General features: G+C 45.2%; 1 protein-coding gene across 1 annotated transcript in view; it reads left to right on the top strand.

Moving 5' to 3' along the window:
• The first annotated feature begins 240 nt into the window (after nt 1-240).
• The window catches only part of GLI2 (GLI family zinc finger 2), a 315,208-nt gene continuing 298,216 nt past the window's right edge, over nt 241-17,232 (top strand). Inside the window, exon 1 of the mRNA XM_063934031.1 lies at nt 241-671. The gene's annotated coding sequence lies outside the window, so the exon portion shown is untranslated. The remainder of the gene's footprint in view (nt 672-17,232) is intronic.

The raw sequence follows: 17,232 nt of genomic DNA, 5'->3' as shown, positions 1-17,232 counted from the left end.
AATAACCTACTCTGCAAAAACCCAATCTACCTCATCCGGGATCCTTCGTTATTAAGCGTTAACCCCTCAGTGTCTGCACACAGTAAGTGCCAGCTTTTGTTAATAAGCCCCACTTCCCAGCTGCAGCAGCAAATGGTCGCAGTAACCGGGGGGAGGCAGCAAGGGCTGGGGGAGGTGCACTGAGGGGGAGGAGGGGGAGATTGAAAACAGATCATTCAAGACTGAAGTAATGGGCTCAGATCATCTGACTCCAGCAGCAGCGAGAGGGGAGTGTGACACAGGGGGAGGAGGAGGAGGACTCCAAACTTTATCCAGCATCCAACTTCTCCGGGACTTCGGGCTGCGTCTTCCCCGGTATCCCTGTACAGCTTCGAGTACGCCACCCCCCGTATCCCCACCCCTCCAGGTACCAGCCACGGCTGTGTGATTCCGGCTGTGCGTTCCTGGACCACCAAGACAAATCGGGTGATGGATAGCAGATCTGGGTCCTTGCTACTCTTGGCCGTGTAGGCGGTGGGGGACAGCTGTGTCTATGGAGCCCTCCAGAACCCTCTCCTCCTGAGTTGGACTTACCACCCCGGGGGTCACCGCATGCCCGCTGGATATTGGCTCTGTGGAAGAATTGATTCCAATCTGAAGTTGTATTTGGCCAGAGCCACTTGCACCCAGAGGTAAGTACCCCATGTACACTATACTCCAAGTTCACCATAACTCATTGTACAAATATATCCCCTGTATAATGCGCTCTTAACCTCATGTATCCAACTTCTGTGCCCCTATATATTGAGAGCTTGTCCTTCTTTGCCTGGTGGTACTCACTATTGTTGTATTACTGCTACTGTCCCAGGTTCTAGAAGCTGAGGAGTCTGCTATCATTCTATCGATCTCTATCTATCTATACTTATATCCAGCAGGGAACCCAGGGGTGAGCTGTAAAGTTTTACTTGGCCCTCCTTGAATCTAGCATGAATGCAGGTGACACTATGCTGGTATCTCTATGCTGCCTGTCATATGTCCCCCAGCATCTGTACTGCAGGGGAATTGGAACTTTCACCCGCCACCAGTACAGTCTGACATGAGAACCCCATTATACACCCAACGGAAAACTTTCCACATGACCCTGTTTCTGCCAGAGTCAGGTCACAACACAATGACAGAACCAGACAATGGCTGCTGAAAACAATTGACACAATCCCGACTTCATCTGGAATGTTGGATGCACTTTGGCAATGCTGCTTTCTCTCCATAGAACTTCATTGTGCTGCCTTTTAGAGATGGTTGAAGTTTTTAGTCATATACTATACATGCCACAACTCTTACCAGTGTTTCACAAACCTAGATAGACCCTGGTGAGTGGTTCCTGGTACCAGATGGGGTGATAGCCTGGACAGAGAAGGTGCTAAAAGTTCATCTAACAGTTATCTTAAAAGAGGAGATTGCTCTGTAGCTGTAAACATAACATAAAAGCAGAGTGAGGAGGCCACATGTTAGGCAGCTGGAAGTCATACAGGGTGAGGAGGAATACTGAATAGGGACAATCAAACTTCCCAGCCTCAGAAGTCTGCAGAAATATTAACTATTTAGCAGCAGCTCCTAAAATCCCAACAAATATTCCCAAATGCAAACAGTCATTTTCTGCAACAATAATAATACATCTAAGTAATTCTACATAAAGGAAATGACACCAATCTGTTTGCATTAAAGCAATCGCTTTAACTGACGTTTTGTGCAGGGCTTGGAAGCTTGTAAGGAAAGTTTGTTTTAGACTTAATCCTGCACAATCTGGTAGTAAAAACAGGATGGATGCAATAGCTGCAGAGTACATAGCAGCCCACAGTCTTCAAGAGACTACAGACACATTTGTAAAACACATGTAATATGCCAAAATTCAGATATTCTAAAATATAGGTCAAAATATATCTATAATGGGCATCAGCAGGGTCACTGCATCCCACATAAACTGCTCTTGGGCAAGAAACCATATAAAGATTGGTCTAGATAACTTGTTAAAATTAAAACACATTTTTGCTGTTTTCATCTCAGTCTATTAAATTTATTTTCCATTCAGTTGTCCCATTTTTGCATTTTTACAGTTTTACTTTGAAAGTATAATTCTCAAACAACCGAATAATATATATATATTTTTTCATTATTATAATTGTTCTCACTCCTATGTAAGGCAGCACAGTGCTGGACAGTGTTTAGATTTATAAAGCCGGGTACACACTATGCACTGGCGATTTCCCCTAGTTAGCAATCAGCGCTATATCGCTGATTGCTAATTAGGGGAGATCGCCAGTGCATACACACTGAACGACATTGATAAACGATATTGTTCAGCGACGTCATCCACCGCACTCCCAGAACATGCAGCTCAACGATACAGTTAACATCGAGCTGCATGTTAGGTAGATCATGAATGAACCAGAATGACCCGCGGGTGCACGCATCGTTCATCCATACACACTGGACGATATGAACGACAGATCTTACAAAAAAGATTATCGTTCATATCGTCCTGTGTTTTCGCCCAGTATGTATGGGGCTTAAGAGGTACATTTTAGTCGCCTTATGTACATTAAAGTAGGCAAATGTAAATTTTTGGTGACTTCTGTTTGATGTTCATGTGGTTTGTGCATTGAAGGCAAAAAAAATAGGTCATGAGATCTTGGTGATCCAGGCTAGTGTTCTCTTTCCTTTTTCATATAACATGCTCTTTGATACTTTATTTGTTATATGGTTAACGAAAAATGAAAATATGATGTGAAATGATGTATGATATGTTTTATGCGCCCTACACACTGGGCGATTACACTGAAAGATATGAACGATCTCGCTCATTAATGAACGAGATATCGTTTATATCTTTCAGTGTGTATGCACCAATGGTGAACGATGCTCGGCCCCGCATTTGTTCATCATTGGTGCCGGCTCGTTTATGCCTGAAAGCCAATATGGACAATATCGCCCATATTAGCATGCAGGGCTATGGGGCCGGGTGACGGGGGAGGGTGGGGGGTGGGGGGGAGAGAAGAAACTTCACTACTCCCGTCACACCTCCATGGCCCCCTCCCCCCCGCTGGGTCGTCGGTCGGCCGTATAGGCTGTCGGGCACCTCGGCGGCCAATCGGGCAGTGTGTAGGGTCCTCATTGCTTGGGTCCATGTGGTAGAGTCACAGAAAAAATAGACCAAAAAATGAAACATGCCTGTTCTAAATAACTTGCATTAAAGTGGGGACGCAGAGTTGGATAAAGACCCAATGGGACCCCGGCAACATACAGGTTAGGGTCTTCTTCCCCACTTAATTGTAAATTAATAAAAGAAATGGGGCCCTTTAAGAGAGCCTATGATGCATAGTAGATGGTCCAGCTATTATTTTCACAAGCCAAGAGCCTCTTGTTATGGTTATTGTAACTCATGATGGTAGCAGACACCCTATGATACAGGTTGACACTTTCTGTGAAGTATACATTAATTACAGAGTAAGCATGCCGTACTGCTTAAGGTATTGGTCATGAATACATAAACTTGTGGCTTTGATTCCAGCCTCAGCCACATAACTTTCAGTCTCTGTGATCTGATGCAAATCCCCTCTCAATGTGTAATTTGCTGGTAACCATGTGCACTCTGCTTCACCCCACTATCACTGCATTGACAGGGTGACCTGTACGCTACAAAAAAATGTACACCCCAATCAAGTACTACACATCTGCAACGTGTTTCCATAAGTTACAGAAATGCATTGAGAGCTCTCAGAAATGTAGTTACAGTAAACTCTATTTCTTATATTAACAAATAAACTAGCTATGATTGCTAATTACATTTCACTATATTCCTGACCCTAAATTATTTGCAGTGAATGACGTTATTGACCTTGTACCTGGCAATTATAGATGAGGGAGCTGTTTAAATGCTGGTATGAGTTTACTAGAAAAAAGATATCTGCTGTGATATAAGTAAGCGATATGTAAATAAATAAAACAATGTTCTCATGGACATAATTGTATATATCGGGCGTTGAGGACTGCATACCTTTAATTTTCCACAGCAGATAGCAATCCATGTTCAAAGCGATAATGTGCTGGTATTTTGGGACTGGGAGTGATCTTTTTAAGTAGCCGTTTTGCTGTGGAATGTTAAAAATCTTCAATGCTGCAACCTGATCTGCGATGAGTCTGGAGCAGAGGGGTATCTGGACGCCAATCCCATTACAGGTTTCCAGGGAATAGTCCCAGTCTTTGCAAAACAAAGTTATTTCCTGAAATACTATGAATAAGGGAAAATTGTGGAATCTCAGGTCAAGAAAACATGAGGCCCTAAAATGGTTCCAGAGCATTCTTACCAACGTCCAATAGCTTGTATATCTAGAGAAATTAGGGTGACATGGACAATTTGGACTCTGTTGCTACTATGCATAACTTCATATGAGCCTGCCTGCATGTGTTGCTCTGTCCTGTGACTGATGGAAGGTAGCACGCAGTTTATGGTTGTGTGTGGTCAATCAAGGGTCAGAAGTGCCTATGTTAAGGCGGGTACACACTAGAGCGAAGGGGATTTGTTCCAACGTCGGAACGAATCCCTGTCAGCCTACATCGTGTGTCCACGCTGGGGCGATGCTAATGATGGTCGGAACAAACATGTTCCGTCCTTCATTAGCATAATACAGGACGCTAGCGACAATGCTTGGTCTTATGTGCAGCACATAGAACCAAGGCCCTCATTCCGAGTTGATCGGTCGCAAGGCGAATTTAGCAGAGTTACACACGCTAAGCCTACGCCTACTGGGAGTGTATCTTAGCTTCTTAAAATTGCGACCGATGTATTCGCAATATTGCGATTACAAACTACTTTGCAGTTTCTGAGTAACTTCAACCTTACTCTGCCTGTGCGATCAGTTCAGTGCTTGTCGTTCCTGGTTTGACGTCACAAACACACCCAGCGTTCGGCCAGACACTCCCCCGTTTCTCCAGCCACTCCTGCGTTTTTTCCGGAAACGGTAGCGTTTTCATCCACACGCCCATAAAACGCTGTGTTTCCGCCCAGTAACACCCATTTCCTGTCAATCACATTACGATCGCCGGAGCGATGAAAAAGCCGTGAGTAAAAATACTATCTTCATTGTTAAATTACTTGGCGCAGTCGCAGTGCGAATATTGCGCATGCGTACTAAGCGGATTTTCATTGCGATGCGATGAAAAATACAGAGCGAACGACTCGGAATGAGGGCCCAAGTGTCCATCGCTAGCGTTTGCTGGAGCATGCAATCCCCCGTACACACTGAGCAATGTAGGTAATATGTCGTTACTAAACGGCATATTGTGCCGACATCGCTGTAGTGTGTACCCAGCGTAACTCTAAAACTGGATACACACTCTTGACAGCCAGGTTGCTACCATACAGCTGATGGATATGCTATGGATTCCATGTGAGTTAAAATGGCTACACACTTTTAGATTAACTGTCCAATCTGGCTGCTTGGAATGAAAATCTGGTAATGTATGGGAGCAAATGACCATTTGCTCCCAAACACTGGAAAACAGACAAATTGATTTATCCAAACAACTTTTTATTGCTCATTTTGGGAGCAAATAGTTGATTGTCATTTCCTCCCATACATTACCAGATTTTCATTTCAACTAGCCAGATTGGACAGATAATCTAAAAGTCATTTTAACTCACATGGAATCCATAGCATATCCATCAGCTGTATGGTAGCAACCTGGCTGTCAGTCTTTAGTAGCCATTCTGTGTGGTCGGTCACCTGAGACAAATGATACAATCTCTTTGCGTATCCCTAGATTGTAAACTTATGTGGGCACACTGGTCAGTGTCATCTCTACTTTATGTTCCTTTACATTGTACATCATTTGTTTGTATTATAATTTATTAAATAATTTATTTATTTATTAACAGTTCTTATTTAGTGCATCAAATTCTGTTGCACTCTACAACTGGACACATTGATAAGACAAAACTGGGTAATAACAAATAGTCATAGTGGTCAGAAGGCCCTGCTCGCAAGTTTACATTATATGGATTAAAATCCCCTAAATGTACAGGGCTGCCTAACATGTTGGTGCTTTATAACAAAAAGTCTAAAAGTTGCAACCCACCTGGATTCATTGGTGACAGTTCATGGGGCTCACACAACTCTGCATCAGCCCGAATCATACACAATTGTGCACCTAACACATTAGAAGTGCAGCCCCGGACCTCATGTTACGTCTGTCTGATAACATCTGAAATCATTTGCAAATTATTTTTTATTACTATTTCTCACGTTCACACATAGTCCAATGGATAAGTTGGTGACTATTTTGTTGCACGTTTCTAAAAAAGATTGAAATTAAGTTTTTATACCTGAAAAAAGCACATACTGTAGTTGTCTTTAAACGCCAAATAAAATTGTTCAAGAATTTATCTCTATCAGTTTACAGTTGTAAAACACTTGAATGGCTAATGAATCTGTTGTCATTTGTATAGGATGCTACCAGCATTACGGGGATGTAGGTCTGCCAGGAAAATCTGTAGACGTGTGTCATAAAGAATTCTGTTCCGCTCAGCGGGTTTTATGTTTAGTAACATGGTCTGGTTTTTTGAAGCTTCTATTGTACAGTGTTAATGAGCGTTTTAATAGGATGATGAGAAAGTACTATGTGTCCATACCAGTAACAACATCATCGAAGTTGTTACTAGTTGTGTTACTGGTTCTTCCATTTATCTGTGTGCTAAGGTTATGAGCCGCCACTTTGCTGCTAGCAGCAATGAATCCAGATGCATTATGGGTAATGGAAGGAATACTGTAGGAGGGAACAGGGACTTTACCTGCTTAAGATGTAAATAGGTAACTGGAATGAACCACTTTAAGTGCATAGGGGTAGATTATTTATCGCACACATATTCCACAGCACTATTTGACCATTAACATAAGTCTCTGTCCCAGTGGAACTCACAGGTTATGGGGGGTAATTCTGAGTTGATCGCAGCAGGAACTTTGTTAGCAGTTGGGCAAAACCATGTGCACTGCAGGGGGGGCAGATATAACATGTGCAGAGATAGTTAGATTTGGGTGGGTTATTTTGTTTCTGTGCAGGGTAAATACTGGCTGCTTTATTTTTACACTGCAATTTAGAGTGCAGATTGAACACACCACACCCAAATCTAACTCTCTCTGCACATGTTATATCTGCCTCCCCTGCAGTGCACATGGTTTTGCCCAACTGCTAACAAAGTTCCTGCTGCGATCAACTCAGAATTACCCCCTATGTTCCCTGCCACATATACACACAAATAGACACTAGGGTTAATTTTTGTCAGCAGCCAATTAATCTTCCAGAAGATTTTTGGCTTGTGGGAGGAAACCAGAGTACCAGAGGAAACCCCAAGGAAGTACAGGGTGAAAATACAAACTCTACAGTTAGGGCCCTTGTGGAAATTGAAGCCAAGACCCCAGTATTGTGAGGCAGTAATGCTAACCATTACTCCGACCGTGATGTATCAAACCTTCTGAAGAGTGGGATGTTGGGGGTAATTCCAAGTTGATTGCAGCAGGAATTTTGTTAGCAGTTGGGCAAAACCATGTGCACTGCAGGGAAGGCAGATTTAACATGTGCAGAGAGAGTTAGATTTGGGTGTGATGTGTTCAATCTGCAATCTAATTTGCAGTGTAAAAATAAAGCAGCCAGTATTTACCCTGCACAGAAACAAAATAACCCACCCAAATCTAACTCTTTCTGCACATGTTATATCTGCCTCCCCTGCAGTGCACATGGTTTTGCCCAACTGCTAACAAAATTCCTGCTGCGATCAACTCAGAATTACCCCCGTTGTCCATAGTAACTGATCAGATTCTAACTTTCATTTAGTTAACCCTGTGTATAAAATAACAGATGCTGATTGGTTGCTATCGGCAACTTCTTCACTTTATTGCTCTCAAAGGTTTGATACATCTCCCCCATAAAATTTTAAAATAACATGAACTTATTTGTGTCCTGCCCTAGACATTTATTTATTATTATTATTAGCAGTTTCTTATATAGCGCAGTATACTCCGTTGCGCATTACAATTAGAACAACAGTTATAGAACAAAACTGGGCAAAGACAGACAGACATAGAGGTAGGAAGGCCCTGCTCGCAAGCTTACAGTCTATAGGGAAAACATTTGACCTTCTAGGATTGTCCGACCATCAACAGGCGAGGTCTTGTGTCTGTGCTAAATGACATCTTGGGCCTGATGTAATGTAGTCGGATGCCGGCCGAACTCAGGCGTTTATTTAAAGGGACAATCATTTACAAGGCATTACCATGCCATTGTACATTCGGCACCTATTGCCTGCTACATCACCTACACAAGTATAAGTGCTGCTGCCCAACTGTTTACTTTATAATGGCATTAATGTCTGTATAAACAGTATGATCTATGCAGATTGTGTCCCTGTAATGTTCACATAGTTTGTTATTAACTGTATTTCATCACTATTTAGGCAAAACACTATAGTGAGATCTTTTTCTTACTGTGTAGTGCAGAACGTGTTTTTAATAAAATTTTCTGAGACTGCAGATTACTTTTTGTGGGAGATTTGTAGAGTGATACAGTAGAGAAAGATAAAGTACCAACCATTCAGCTCCTGTTATTTTTCTTCCACAGCCTGTTAATAACAGTTGACTGGTTAGAACTTTATCTGTCTCCACTTTATCTCTCTCCAAGCTTTGAAAAATGTCCCCTTATGTGTGCTTGCGCTTTAGATTTTCCTTGAGGTCTTTTGAAACTTGAATAGACATGTGAGGTCCCCATGACATCACCTCTGAAGCACGTTCATAGTGGCCCATTAAAAGCTTCTTAAGATAATGAACCCCCAACACACATAAGTCATATAGAGCCTCAGAGCGATCTAGATCCTACGCATCTTTAGAAGAACACAGACTGGACAATGGGCAGACTGCAGGTTATAGCAAGAATACTGTATCTGGTTTATTTTGTGCAGATTGGTGGATGCAGAATGTGAGAGACAACAGAGTTTTGAATGACAAGCTAAAGTAACAGAAATATTTTGTTTTAGTTTACTAATTGATAGATTTATATTTTATTGTAAATAAGAGTCTGGAGTTGTCTACAGAAGGTGCGGATTCCGGTGATGTTTCTCTAGGAGAGTTTATAGCTGGTTACTTTATAATTCTGGCTGTGATGAAGCCTTTTCCTCTAGTGTAGTGTAGGGTGGGATCAGGGTCCTAGTTATAAACGGACTCTTTCATTGTGCAAGAATTCTGGAGGAAAAAAAATATTTTTTAGCACACTGTATGAAAGCGTATTTAAACAAATATTGTACTGGCTGCGAACGGTTTGTGCCAAAAAATAAAGTAAATAAGAGGAGTAATCCAAAATATACAGCAGTGAAAGCAACAGGGTGGATTGATTAGTTGCTCACCGCTCTCTGATGTTTGTTTAACAGAACTCACAGACAGATTTTACAAATCAACTGGATTTTTGGTTTGTGATCGTTAATAAATTGGACACTTCACACTGGGATAAAAACTCCTTTAGTACGTCTCCAAACACCAAAACACACAATCTCTTTCACTCAGCTGCTTCTGAAACTCTGGTGAAAGCTTTGATTTCTAGTATTGCTACTCAGTACTGTGACATTGAGGTCCATTCTGAGTTGTGCATATTGCATCAGCATGGTGTCAAATATGCAAATTTGTACTGCACAATTCCCACAGAATATGCGTATACCTACATCCTAAAATGTACATCTCCCATGGTGAGAGATCAGCTTATGAGCAAATGCAGCACTGCGCATGTGCAGATCTTGCTCTGCGAGATAGAACATAGGTGCCTCCTGAGCTGCAGTCTGATTGGCATGCTGCTGCAATGGGAGGGTGGGGGCACGTAGCTTCACTGTCTACAGCTGCATGAATATCCCGACCATCCTGAGTAACCAGATGACCGATGTTCATGTAGATGATCCAGTGCTGCATCCCCAACCCAGAAGCTGTTAGGAAGCATCTATTTACACAAGACTCCTCCTGCTGCATTAGCATATTTCCGCAGTAGCGGCTATTACTGCATAGCGTCCATCTGTGAATCAGGTCCTGAGTACAGTAAGGGCACGTCTGCATAATTGAGAACTGAGGTACACTCGCACAGAGACACAATAGGATTTTAATTACTTACCGGTAAATCCTTTTCTCGTGGTCCGTAGAGGATACTGGGGATACTTGGGTCCACATTAGTACCATGGGGTATAGATGGGTCCACCAGGAGCATTGGGCACTTTAAGAAATCAGTAGTGAGCACTGTCTCCTCCCTCTATGCCCCTCCTACCAGACTCAGTCTAGAAACTGTGCCCGAGGAGACGGACATATCCTGAGGAAGGATGTAACAGAACAGTGGTGAGATTCGAACCAGCATACACAAACAAGAGGAAAGCCATGCTAACCAAACTTGAACAGGAACAGCAACAGCTGAACCAACAATATTACTTAAGAAGTAACAGAGCAGGAAACACGAAGCACTGGACGGGCACCCAGTATCCTCTACGGAATACGAGAAAATAATTTACCGGTAGGTATTTAAAATCCTATTTTCTCTTACGTCCTAGAGGATACTGGGGTCCACATTAGTACCATGGGGATGTACCAAAGCTCCCAAACCGGGTGGGAGAGTGCTGAGGTCCCTGCAGAACTGATTGGCCTCTGAGGACCTTCAATTTGGTCAAAGTATCGAACTTGTAGAACTTAGCAAACGTGCTCGAATCCGACCAAGTAGCTGCTCGGCAGAGCTGTAAAGCCGAGACACCCCGGGCAGCCGCCCAGGAAGAACCCACAACATAGTGACACTGACACTGAGTTGTGGGTACTTTAGGAACCGGCAATCCTTCCGTAGAATAAGCATGCTGGATAGTAAGTCTGATCCAGCGAGCAATAGACTGCTTTAAAGCAGGACACCCAATTTTCTTGGGATCATAGAGAACAAGCAGCGTGTCAGATTTTCTGTGACGAGCTGTCCACTTCACATAGATCTTCAAAGCCCTCACAACATCCAGTTCAGCTCTATCCTCATGAAAAATCAAATAGGGGCTTTTGTGAGACAATGCCCCCGGTTCGGACACACGCATTGTGGAGGCCAAGGCCAACAGCGTAACAGTCTTCCATGCAAGAAACTTAATGTCAACCTCCTGTAAAGGTTCAAACCAGTCCGATTGCAGAAACTGCAATACCACGTTAGGATCCCAAGGTGCCGTGGGAGGCACAAAGGAAGGTTGGATGTGCAGAACCCCCTTCAAGAACGTCTGAACCTCAGGGAGGGAAGCTAATTGTTTCTGGAAGAAAATAGACAAGGCCGAAATCTGGACTTTCAAGGAGCCCAAACATAGGCCCACATCCACACCTGACTAGAAAAGGGAGAAAATGTCCCAGTTGAAGTTCCACTGCAGGAAATTTCCTGTGTTCATACCACAAGACATATTTTTTCCAAATACGGTGGTAATGTTTAGACGTTACCCTTTTCCTAGCTTGGACCAGGGTTGGAATAACTTTGTTCGGTTTGCCTTTCCGGGCTAAAATCTGACGCTCAACTTCCATGCCGTCAAACGTAGCTGCGGTAAGTCTTGATAGACGAACGGCCCCTGTTACAGAAGATCCTCTCTCAGAGGTAGAGGCCACGGGTCCTCCAGGAGCAACTCCAATAGATCTGCATATCAGGCCCTTCTCGACCAATCTGGAGCAATGAGAATTGCTTGAACCTTTTCCCTTTTTATTCTTTTGAGAATTCTTGGGATCAGTGGAAGAGGTGGGAACACATAAACCATCTGGTAGACCCATGGAGTCACCAGAGCTTCCAACGCCATTGCTTGTGGGTCTCTCTACCTGGAACAATAGCGCTTTAGCTTCTTGATGAGACGAGAGGCCATCACGTCTATCTGTGGAAATCCCCACCGACTTGTTTAGGACTCGAACACCTGCGGGTGAAGGCCCCACTCTCCTGGTGGAGGTCGTGTCTGCTGAGGAAGTCGGCTTTCCAGTTGTCCACTCCCGGAATGAAGATTGCCAACAGCGCCACCGCGTGCCTTTCTGCCCAGAGGAGAATTTTAGTTACCTCCGATATTGCAGCTCTGCTCTTCATTCCACCCTGTCGGTTTATGTACGTTATTGCCGTCACATTGTCCGACTGAACCTGAATGGCTCGATTTTGAAGAAGATGCAAAGTTAGTAGAAGGGCATTGTATATGGCCCATAGTTCCAGAATGTTGATCGGAAGAATGGCTTCCTGACTTGACCGTTTTGCTTGGAACTATTCCCCTTAGGTGACTGCTCCCCAGCCTCTGAGACTTGCGTCCGTGGTTAGCAGAATCCAATTTTGAATTCCGAAACGTCGACCCTTGGTCAGGTGAGAAGTCTGGAGCCACCACAGAAGAGAAATTCTGGCTTTTGGCGACAGACGTATCCTCTGGTGCATGTGAAGATGCGATCCAGACCATTTGTCCAACAGATCCAGCTGGAAGGGCCTTGCATGAAACCTTCCGTACTGTAGAGCCTCGTAAGAGGCTACCATGTTCCCCAGAAGGCGAATGCACAGATGCACCGATATCCGGGTTGGTTTTAGGACATCCCGCACCATTTACTGGATTACCAATGCCTTTTCGAACGGAAGGAACACCCTTTGTTCCTCCGTATCCAGGATCATTCCTAGGAACGGAAGCCTCCGTGTTGGCTCCAGGTGGGATTCTGGCAGGTTCAGAATCCACTCGTGATCCTGGAGAAGTTGGGTTGAGAGGGCAATGCTGTCCAACAACCTCTCCCTGGAAGGCGCTTTTATCAGCAGGTCGTCCAGGTACGGTATTATGTTCACGCCCTGCTTGCGTAAGACAAACATCATCTCTGCAATTACCTTGGTGAATACCCTCGGTGCCGTGGAGAGGCCAAATGGCAGGGCCTGAAACTGGTATTGACAGTCCTACAGTGCAAACCTTAGATAAGCCTGATGAGGTGGCCTAATCGGAATGTGAAGGTACGCATCCTTGATGTCCGGAGACACCAGGAATTCCTCCTCCAGACCTGAGATTACCGCTCTCAGAGACTCCATCTAGAATTTGAACTCCCTTAAATACGGGTTCAGAGATTTGAGGTTGAGAATGGGCCTCACCAAACCGTCCGGTTTCGGCACCACAAACAGGTTGGAGTAATAACCCTTGTTTTGTAGTTGAATTGGAACTGGGACAATGACCTTAGTCAGTACCAGTTTTTGAATTGCCGCCTGTAAAGTAATTTGCTTCTGGAGAAGCTGGTGTGCCTGATTTGAAGAATCTGTGAGGTGGGAGTTCCTGAAACTCCAGTCTGTATCCCTGGGCTATAAGGTCTGTGACCCAGGGATCCTGGCAAGATGTTGCCCAAACGTGACTGAAATAACGTAACCGTGCTCCCACCTGTCTGTCTTCCAGGCAGTGCGGTCCACCGTCATGCTGAAGGCAGACCCGGAGGTCTGTTCCTGAGAACCTGCAGCTGCTGGTTTCCTGGTTTTACCTCTATTACCTTTGAAGGCAGAAGAGGAACCCTTGGATTTGTCTTTGAATTTTGCTGTTTGAAAGGACTGCAGAGTTGGAGCATTGTAGGTTTTCCTAGCTGGGGGTGTTGCTGAAGGAAGGTACATATACTTACCCGCCGTAGCCTTGGATATCAACTTATCCAGTTCATCCCCGAACAGGACCTCCTCTGTGAAAGATAGATTTTCCACTCCTTTCCTGGAGTCCGCACCCGCAGTCCACTGGCGTAGCCACAATCCCCTGCGTGCTGACACTGCCATGAATCTTGGATATGCTGCAGGAGTAAAACTATCTCCCCCCTGGGTAAGGTATCCAAACTGTCAATTAGGTTACCTGACCATTTTGCGATGGCTGTAGTGATCCATGTACAAGCAATAGTGGGTCTCTGGGCCACCCCGCCGACATGTATAGCGATTTGAGAGTGTTCTCAATTTTGCAGTCAGCTGTGTCCTTTTAAGGATGCTGCCCCAGGCACCGGTAAGACAATCTTACGTGACAACCTAGATACCGATGCGTCGACAATTGGCGGGTTTTCCCATTTCTTTCTATCTTCCAGGGGAAAGGGAAAGGATGTAATCAATCTTTTAGGGATCTGAAATTTCTAGTCAGGGTTAGCCCAAGTTTCTTCAAACAGAGCATTCAATTCCTTTGATGCAGGAAAAGTACATTAAAAAAGGATTCCTCCTCCACCTCTGCCATCTTGTCAGGAATGTGCAGGACATTTCTGATAGCCTGTATGCCCTGTGATAAGACAGTATCCCCTCCCCGCTCACATCGACCTCACCCTCCTCTGGATCTGATGTATCGTCATCAGTGCATACTTGCCTACCTGACCCTCTCCATGAGGGAGAAAATGCTCTGTTCCTGGACTTTCCTGGTAAGTTATGATTGCCATCACCTGTGGTGAGCTAGTTAATTGATAAGAAAGGTGTTTCACCACAGGTGATGGCAATCATACATTACCAGGAAAGTCCAGGAACAGAGCATTTTCTCCCTCATGGAGAGGGTCAGGTAGGCAAGTATGCATCAGTGTCATCCTGCATGAGATGGGCCAGAGAACGCTTTTGTGGGCAAATGGCGGGGGTTTGAGACACTGGTATGGGAAATGAATCTCTATTTATTAGGTCATCCATAGTCTTAAGATTTATGTCTCTTTCTCATTATTGGATAATTTCGTTGAAATATTCGATATCATCCCTTTAATGGAAGCTAACCATGAGGGTTCTGCCCCACTAGCCTGAGAATGGGTACAGGGTAGTGAGTCTCCAGGGGAAGAAAGGCACTCAGCCGTGCAGGAAACAAAGTCCCTGGAGATGGTAATGTTAATGGACACACACACCCACACACAGAAGGGGAAAACACAGTTTTAACCCACACAGAGCCCTTAGGGAGACTCAGAAATTGGAGCCAACCACACAGTCCCTTAATAGGGCATAGTATTTAACACTACTCCCCCTCCCTTCTAAGACTCCCTGGTACCGCTGAGGAGACTTGGAGTCTTTGTGGAGGAGCTGTGCTTCCCTGCGAATCCTGTCAGTGCAAGCTGCAGAGGGAAAATGACACTGGTGAGCTGCTGGATCTGCTCTAAGTGAAGCCCCGTCCCCTTAATGGCGCTCGGCTTCCCGCTTTTATTTATACTGGCCTGGGGTGATTTTCAGTCTAACAGAGGGTTAAAACCCTTGTTAGCTGTGGGTGCCAGTGTGGGTATTATTGGTGGCTCAGCGCGCCCCTTACAGCGGGACACATGCAGCCGCATGTCCTCCTGAGCCCCCTGGAGCGCAGCCTGTACTCAGCACTGTGCTCCTACCCTTGTGCCGCCATTCCCGCCGGCGAGCCGCTAACCAGGACGCTGGCGCTGTACTCACCACTCTTCTGGCTCTGTCAGGGATGGCGGCATGCTGCGGGAGGCTACGCTGCGCCGTAGTGTGGCTTGCGAGTAGCTCCCTCAGGAGCTCAGTGTCCTGTCAGTGGAGAAACAGGACCATTAACTTTTCAGGAAGTTGGCCCGTTCCCCCCCTAAGTCCCAGGAAGCAGGCAGGCTGGTGCCAATCAGTCCTGCCTGAAAACAACAAAATAGAAAATAAATGCAGAAAACTCTTCAGGAGCTTCCCTAAGCGTGACCGGCTCTTCCGGGTACATTTTCTAAACTTAGTCTGGTAGCAGGGGCATAGAGGGAGGAGCCAATGAACACTATTGATTTCTTAAAGTGTCCAAGGCTCCTAGTGGACCCGTCTATACCCCATGGTACTAATGTGGACCCCAGTATCCTCTAGGATGTAATAGAAATATATGTCTGCCAGCAGCCGTGTCACTTCTGGAAGCCTGAAGGCTGAGGCAAATCTATGCACTCATGATCAAGATGTCAGTCACCAGCACCAAGTAGCCGCTTCTTATTTGCTGATCTCAGATCCACCTCAGAAGCTGATAGGTGCTGTCTACTCTATATATTATTTTGAAGGATTTTATGGGTGCATTTTAGAATTAATATTTCTCTGACGTCCTAGTGGATGCTGGGAACTCCGTAAGGACCATGGGGAATAGACGGGCTCCGCAGGAGACTGGGCACTCTAAAGAAAAGATTAGGTACTATCTGGTGTGCACTGGCTCCTCCCTCTATGCCCCTCCTCCAGACCTCAGTTAGAATCTGTGCCCGGCCAGAGCTGGGTGCTCCTAGTGGGCTCTCCTGAGCTTACTAGTAAAGAAAGTATTTATTAGGTTTTTTATTTTCAGTGAGCTTCTGCTGGCAACAGACTCACTGCTACGTGGGACTTAGGGGAGAGAAGCAAACCTACCTGCTTGCAGCTAGCTTGTGCTTCTTAGGCTACTGGACACCATTAGCTCCAGAGGGTTCGAACACAGGCACCTGTCCTCGATCGTCCGTTCCCGAAGCCGCGCCGCCGTCCCCCTCGCAGAGCCAGAAGAACAGAAGCTTGAAGACGACGAAATCGGCGGCAGAAGACTCCTGTCTTCATTTAAGGTAGCGCACAGCACCGCAGCTGTGCGCCATTGCTCCCAGCACACTTACACACTCCGGTCACTGTAGGGTGCAGGGCGCTGTGGGGGGGCGCCCTGGGCAGCAATTGAAGTACCTTTTGGCAATAAAAATACATATATACAGTCTGGCACTGTATATATGTAAAAACCCCCGCCATTTTTTCACACAGAAAGCGGGACAGAAGCCTGCCGCTGAGGGGGCGGGGCCTTCTTCCTCAGCACACCAGTGCCATTTTCTATTCACAGCTCCGCTGGAAAGAAGCTCCCCAGGCTCTCCCCTGCAGTATCCAGATACACAAAGGGTGAAAAGAGGGGGGGGGGGCACATAAATTTAGGCGCAAATTTGTATATACAGCAGCTACTGGGTAAACACTGAGTTGTAGTGTAATCCCTGGGTTATATAGCGCTGGGGTGTGTGCTGGCATACTCTCTCTCTGTCTCTCCAAAGGGCCTTGTGGGGGAACTGTCTTCAAATAGAGCATCCCCTGTGTGTGTGGTGTGTCGGTACGCGTGTGTCGACATGTCTGAGGTAAAAGGCTCCCCTAAGGAGGAGATAGAGAAAATATGTGTGTGAGAGGGTGTCTCCGTCGACAACGCCGACACCTGTTTGGATATGTGTAAGTGCTGAGGTGAATTTATTGCACAAAAGATTAGAGAACAGACAGGAAATCTACCCATGTCTGTCCCTATGTCGC

The sequence above is a fragment of the Pseudophryne corroboree genome, chromosome 7 (genome assembly GCF_028390025.1).
Source record: "Pseudophryne corroboree isolate aPseCor3 chromosome 7, aPseCor3.hap2, whole genome shotgun sequence".
Taxonomy (NCBI): Eukaryota; Metazoa; Chordata; class Amphibia; order Anura; family Myobatrachidae; genus Pseudophryne; species Pseudophryne corroboree.
This window is presented reverse-complemented; position numbering and strand designations above follow the sequence as displayed.